Source organism: Arvicanthis niloticus, chromosome 28 (assembly GCF_011762505.2).
Source record: "Arvicanthis niloticus isolate mArvNil1 chromosome 28, mArvNil1.pat.X, whole genome shotgun sequence".
In the NCBI taxonomy this organism is placed as follows: domain Eukaryota; kingdom Metazoa; phylum Chordata; class Mammalia; order Rodentia; family Muridae; genus Arvicanthis; species Arvicanthis niloticus.
The window spans coordinates 22,533,807-22,540,787 of record NC_133436.1 but is presented as its reverse complement, the minus strand read 5'-3'; the positions used below and the strand labels follow the sequence as shown (position 1 = coordinate 22,540,787).

General features: G+C 40.7%; 1 non-coding gene across 1 annotated transcript; it reads left to right on the top strand.

The window, feature by feature from the left end:
- Positions 1-314: 314 nt before the first annotated feature.
- LOC143440197 (small nucleolar RNA SNORA70) lies at positions 315-450 on the top strand. Its single transcript, XR_013108039.1, has one exon. It is a non-coding gene; the product is annotated as a small nucleolar RNA SNORA70 (small nucleolar RNA).
- The last annotated feature ends 6,531 nt before the right edge of the window (positions 451-6,981 follow it).

The window sequence follows — 6,981 nt, the reverse complement described above, 5'->3', positions numbered from 1 at the left end:
TCAAGTTCATCTTGATAAGACTGACAGGAAACTGTTCTGTCCGGAAACAGAAAACCATCCGCGTTCAGAGCGAACAGGCTAGACCATCAGGCAGATGCAGCTTTGACACAGCTTTCATTCCCTGACCAGCGGATCCCAACCTCCACCTCAGTGAGCCCTTGGTTTCCCATTTGGAAACGAGATAAGATCTCTTCAGTGCTCACCTCACTGAGTTAGCTCTTGAGTGCGTGGGCTAACCAACGATAAGAAGCCAGAAGACGGAGACTACGCTCCCCTCTTGGGACACAAAGCACAGATTAGAAGTTTACAAATTTGTGCAGCTAATTAAGCCGACCAAGTCCCTTTCCCCATGGGGACTTTGGTGTGCAATGGTTGCAAACAGCAGCCTCCTTGGTAGTGTATGTAGCCTATTGTCTCTATGGGTTGCCGCAAGGGACCTTGGAGACAATTTTCTGTCAGTTGATAATCACAAGTCACTGATCACACAATGCTGTCCCTGGTCTAGGCTCTTGACAGGTATGCGTGGTGCCTCTGGTAAGCCCCAGGGCACAGTGGCCAGGGTTCACATTGGCCAGGTCATCATGTCTACCGCACCAAGCTGCAGAATAAGAAACGTGTGATTGAGACACTGCGCAGAGCCAAGTCCAAGTTCCACATCTCAAGGAAGTGGGGCTTCACCAAGTTCAATGCGGATGAATTTGAAGACATGGTTGGCTGAGAAGTGACTCATTCCTGATGGCTGTGGTGTCAAATATATTCCCAGTCGTGGTCCTCTAGACAAGTGGAGAGCCGTGCATTCCTGAAGGCTTCCACAGTGCTCTCCTATACCCTACCAAATCATGTTCAATAATAAATCTTGAATCAAAAAAAAAAAATTTACGAGTTATTTGCTCTTTGAGATTTCACAACTTAACAGAAAAATAAACATAAAAGCTAAATCATATAAGGGAAAGAATAGTGATATATATATATATATATATATATATATATATATATATATATATATATAATTTTATATAAGTATATAATAACAATGATTTCTTGAATGAGCAACCTTTGTTATTTCACCCCTTGTTCCCGTTTTCCTTCTGTATTGGCCCATCATCCCTTCTCTCCAGCTGGAACCCACTCCTCTTCATCCTGTTTTCTACTTCATATCTCTTATACACTGCTATTTACTTCCCAACGCACCATACCCATCATCCCCTTATCCTGTTTCTACTCCCTGTGGTTACATCATCTTGGATACTCATACATGAGGATTGGGAGCTACAAACTTCAGACGAAAGAGAAGGTGGGGTGTTTGTCTTCCTGGGTCTGAATTACCTCAAGGAAGTTAAACCATTTGGTCTGACAATATTCCCTACAAGAACCAGACTTTTAAAAACAAAACAAACACACAAATAACAACAACAAAAAACAGAGCGAGGCACAAAAATCCTCCTTTGAATGATGTGTACTCCAAGTGGTTCCCAAAACAATATAGATTATTAATGTAGCCTTGCATGCATCTCCGGGGTTGAGTGTGGGCTCCTATTACTGAAGACACCATATACTCAAGACATGATGATTCAATCAGGATCTGACATGAAAGCCTCTTTTCTGAGGTCTAGCTTCCATGGTTCCAGAAAATACTACACGTGTTGCCAAGGGAGGGGAGAAATTAAATACTCCTACCCACCAACAACACCTATTAACCACCCATGAATCTGGATGAACAACTGTGAAGTGTATGAAGATATGTAAAAAGGTGCAAAAATGGCACTTACATGTCTGTGTCAACCAACAGATGTCTAATTACACTTAAGGCCCATTCTATAAGAGGAAAACCATGCTTGATACTGAAAATCCATCCAACTTCTGGAGCTAATGAGGTCATGGACCTTAGCAAAGAGTTCCCTTTGCTACACCAGCATAATTCATTGGTACATTCTAAATCTTATGCTTATACAGACTGATAAATATAGCAGCAACCCTTTATCAAAGGCACATCTCTTTACAGAAAATGGAGAGTATCACAGAAACCCACAACTTGACACAAGAGATGGCTTAGTCCCAGTGAACACATCTACATCACACCTCTTGCATTGATGGCTCAGCGAGCAACATGGGAGACTGGGTGGAAAGATTGCAGGAAGAGTCTGCACTAAAACAGTCTGTCTTATAAATGGCCACCTAAACAAGACCAAGACAATGGCATGTCAATGGACATGTTAACAGTAAAGGGGGAGAATTTCAAGGGATCCCATCCCTAGACCAGGAAGTACGGACAACTGATGACAGCGGGAAGGAGAATTAGCCTCTCCCAGGGATATGCCTGCTTGTTGGTTGTCTAATGCAGAGTGCTCATCCTTGAAGCCATATATAAACTGACAACAAAAACGGACTCAGCAGGTCTATTTTCTTCTATGAGGATTTAGTAGACAGTGGCAAGGGAGTCCTGTTGTGATGCTATCTGATCTGTGTTTTTAATGGCTCGTTCTGAGGTTGCTATGGTAAAAGTAGATTGAGATAGACTGGAGTAAAATCCTGGTCCTGGTCCTTTATTTCGTTTAGGCCTGTCATCTCTGTAACTGTGTATCTGACAGACACGATTTAGGAGAGTAATAATTTAATTTGGTTCATGGTTTCAGAGTTTAACTATCCTGGCAGATTCCAGTGTTTCTAGGCTGATGCTGGGGCAGAGCATCCTGGTGTCATGAGCAACAACGTGGAGGCATTGCTCTACAGTAGACAAGAAGCAACCAGGGCAAAGATGAGAGCTTGGCAGGGTCTGTCACTTAGGGACACACAGTGAGTGACCTAGTCCTTCCAGCCAGGTCCCGCCTTCCAAACATACCACACTGCCACCAGCTTGGGACCAGCCATTCAAAAACATGAGTCTGCTATAGATATTCCAGATTCAGACCACAGTGTCCCCAGAACTTCTGAGTTTGTTGTCATGTGGAGGGGGGAGTTATCAGAATTAAACGGATGAGAAGCAATGAGATGCTTTCGCTGGATCATCCTGTTGGCCCCAGTGTAACTACCCAGAGTTTTATGGTGACAGAGGGAAGCAATAAAGTAAAGTAAAATTTAGGCAACATAATTAACCCACCAAGCAATCTCAACTACAACCAATGCATGTTGAGTGAACAAGAAAAAAAAAAAAAGACAGAAAGAAAAAAAAAAGAGTAAATTCTTCTCCAAAGAAGAAATCTGAAATTGTTCAGATGTTAATGTATAGCAAAATTTCAATTTTCAATTTTCTGTCTTCATATAACTGTTGTTTTCTAACATGTGGCTTTATCTGAAAAATTAAAAATTAAATATTTTCCAGGTCACATCTTTCACACCCCTGGAGTGCAAATCTTTCACTGGATCGAATGAAAGAAGCTTATTCATTATTTTATATTTCATATGCCTATGCACATTTCAAATTCTTATTTCTTTTCCCAAGCATCCAGATGGGGGTCTAAGAAAAGCTGAACAAGGATTACATTCCGTCTGCTACTTAAAAGAAGGAATATTGTCACTCTCCAAATTTAGTTGGTGCTTTTTAACCCAAATTTCAGATTAAAGGGTTTAAAGAGTTCTGTAATCACAGATCTTCACCAGCTCACCTCCAAAAGACATTGCGCGACTGAAAAGATGAAAGGTGTCTGACATCTGTAACAAGTCCTTGTGCAGAACCACCTGTCATGCAGATCTGTCACCTGAGCTAAGCTTGTCTAATCCATTCAAGGAGTCAGAGGAGAAAACCAAATGATGAGATCCCAAAAATAGTTTTGTTATGCCTTCACCCATTAATTTCTAGTTTCATGGGCCTGTACAGCTTCCCCTGGTTAGTGGCTGATGCCCTCACGTGACCTGTAGAACATGCAGCAAACTCAATCCCATTAGAACCCTACGAGAGCTCATGTGAGGTAGGCCACTTAAGTGTTTCTCTAAGCAGATGCACTGGGGAAATGTGAAGTATTTTAAAGTTTTTGGAAGACATTCCAAAAAAAAATCGATTTTAAGAGATAGAGAAGTAATAACTTTTACCAAAAGCAAACTCTATGTGTAGCAGTCCTTATTGTCACATAGTTTAAATCCTCAAATCTTGAACATAGACACATGGATATAGATGATCTCCAGGTGCCAACACATCTGCCAATGGCATGCAATGCCCTAGAAAAATCTGCGTGCTTGTTCACCTGCATGAGGAGTGTTCGGTTCCTGTCATCACCAAATGGTGAGTCCACCCGTCCCATTTTTTTCTTTTTCTTAGATTTATTTTATTTTACATCTATAACTGTTCTGCCTACACATGTGTCAGAGCACCACGCGCATGCCTGGTGCCTGCAGACGTCAGAAGAGGGATTTGGATGCTCTGGACCTGGAATTATGAGTGGTTGTGAGCTGTCATGTGGATGCTGAGACTCAAACTTGGGTCATCTGTGAGAGTAGCAAGTACTCTTAAGGGCTGAGCCAGCTCTCCAGCTCTGTCCCACTTCTATGTAGCAGCTTGTTAAGACCAGGGGTTTTTCAATTTTCCTTACTTTGTTTCTTCTCCTCATTGAAATTAATGTGAACATAAGTGTGAACATGTGCTTTAAGGGCTTAAAAAGAAGCGTACTCTTGAAATTCTAAGCATGCTTACAATTATTTGGCATCTGTCGAAATAAAGGCAAGAGTTGTGCCTAACAGAAAGTGTTATGTACTTTTTTTTCTTTCTTTTTTTCTTTTTTTTTAAACTATCTTAGAAACTAAAGAGGAAGCCAGAATGTTGTCATGGAGAAAAAATAATGTCCCAAAGGAAATTAGCTAAACATTGTGATAGTTACAATTTGGCAAATGGTTGTATCCCTTGGCTTTCTTCTGGCATGTTCTGTGTTGATCCATAGTATAGATTACACCATCCTGTGGAGATGTTGCTGTGTACATCCTAGTCATGACCCGAGAGCCCTCAGTGACATGGTTTTTATCAGGTTGTGCCTTAAATGGAGGAAGCAGCAGGGAAGATACTTACAAATCATGTTATCAAGAAGTAGATCAATGGGTAGTCCGAAACACACTTTTGTGGTAAGAAGACCTTTCCCAAGGAAAGGGCAGAAGAAAGGAAAGAAACCGAAAAATTTGGAAGCCAGGTTGGAAGATGTAAAAGCAAGGGGGTTGATGAGAACACCAATAAAATACTTCTTGTCCAAAAAAAAAAATTCTGAGAAATTCTTTCTCTCTGTCTCTGTATTTGTCTCTCTGTGTCTCTCTGTCTCTGTCTCTCTACATATATGAGTGTGTGTATCCATCTCTTTGTTTATCTCTGTCCCTCTCTCTTTCCTCCGTGTGTGTGTGTGTGTGTGTGTGTGTGTGTGTGTGTGTGTGTGTGTGTGTGTGTACATGTATTGGTATAATATCAGGGAATGAGTGTGAGATATAAAATCTGAATTCAAAAGATATAGATGTTGTATCAGATTTTTGTCCTTCCCTGGTGATGCGAGACATGTGTTAGTTTTCTGGAGCTGCCATGATAGAATATCCTGGACTTGGTTTTAACAGCAAAAGTATTCATGATTCGAGGGACTGGATATTGAAAATGCCCCTGAGATTGACTTCTAAGTATATCTTTCTTGCCTCCTGCCTATATCTTCACATAGTGTCTTGGTTACTTTTCTGTTGCTGTGATAAGACATTGTGACCAAGGCAACTAAGAGAAGAAAGAGTTAGTTTGGAGCTTATAGTTATAAGCTTAAACTCCAAAATCATCACAGCAAGGAACATAGCACCAGGCAGGCAGGCAACGTGCTGAAGGAGTAGGTGAGAGCTTACATGTTAATCCGCAAACACAAGGCAGAGAGAACTAACTGGGAATGGCATGAGATTTTGAAACCTCAAACCCCGCACGGCAGTGATACACCTCTTCCAAAAGGAGTCACACCTTCAGATCCTCTGTGAACTGGCAACTAATTATTTAACTATATGAGCCTATGAGGGACAGTCTCATTCAAATACCACATAAGTTTTTCTCCCTGTAGCTTTCTTGTAATGTCCTCTCTCTTTGTGTGTGTGTGTGTGTGTGTGTGTGTGTGTGTGTGTGTGTGTGTGTGTGTTGTGTGTGTGTGTAAGTATGAGTGCATCTGTATGTTTCAATGGACATGCATGTGTATTCGTGTGCAGTGGAGGACCTGGGAGATTTTCTTCTCTGCTCTTATTCATTGAATGAGGGTCTCTCAGTTGAACCCAGAGTTCACCAATATGACGAGTCCTGCAATACAGTTTGTTCTGGGGATACCAATCTCTGTTTCTGAGTGCTAGAAATGCAGGTTGGGCAGAATAAAAATTATATAGGTTCTAGAGATCTTAAGGTCTGTTCTCACCCTTGCATGGCAAGCATTTTACCCATCAAACAATCTCCTAGCCTTTATCTCTCCTTTAAGGCAGCCCTATTGACTTAAGGCTGATCCTAGAGATCCCACTGATGAATAGCACATTAAGTATCGTATCTATAAATTCAATTTACAGATTTCAGGTACTCGATCAGACTGTCAATGTATGAATTTTTTAGGGAACAACTCTGCCTTCTCATTCTTTCTTCTGGCATTTAACACTCTACTTTTAATACAGGCTCAAATTTTAGTTTCTTGATATCCCTTCTATTTTCTACTACTGACTTTTCTCTATGGTCAGTGAGGATCCATGTCTCAATGCTCCTGCATTTCTATTTCCTACCATATTAATATAGTATTATTTGATTTTTACTAAATATCCAGTGGTTACATTTTAATGACAATTTTCTAACATTTCATGGTTGAACAAAATGGTATCTGTGATGACTTTCTTAGATAATTCTTCCGTGAAGTCAGTAGATAATTCTTTCTTTCTTTCTTTCTTTCTTTCTTGATTCTCTCTTCTCTTTCATTCTTCTCCCTCTTCCTATCTCTCTCTCTCCTCTCTCACTCTCTCTTTCTCTCTCTCTCACTCTCTTTTTCTCTCTCTCTCTCTCTGCATATCTAATATATC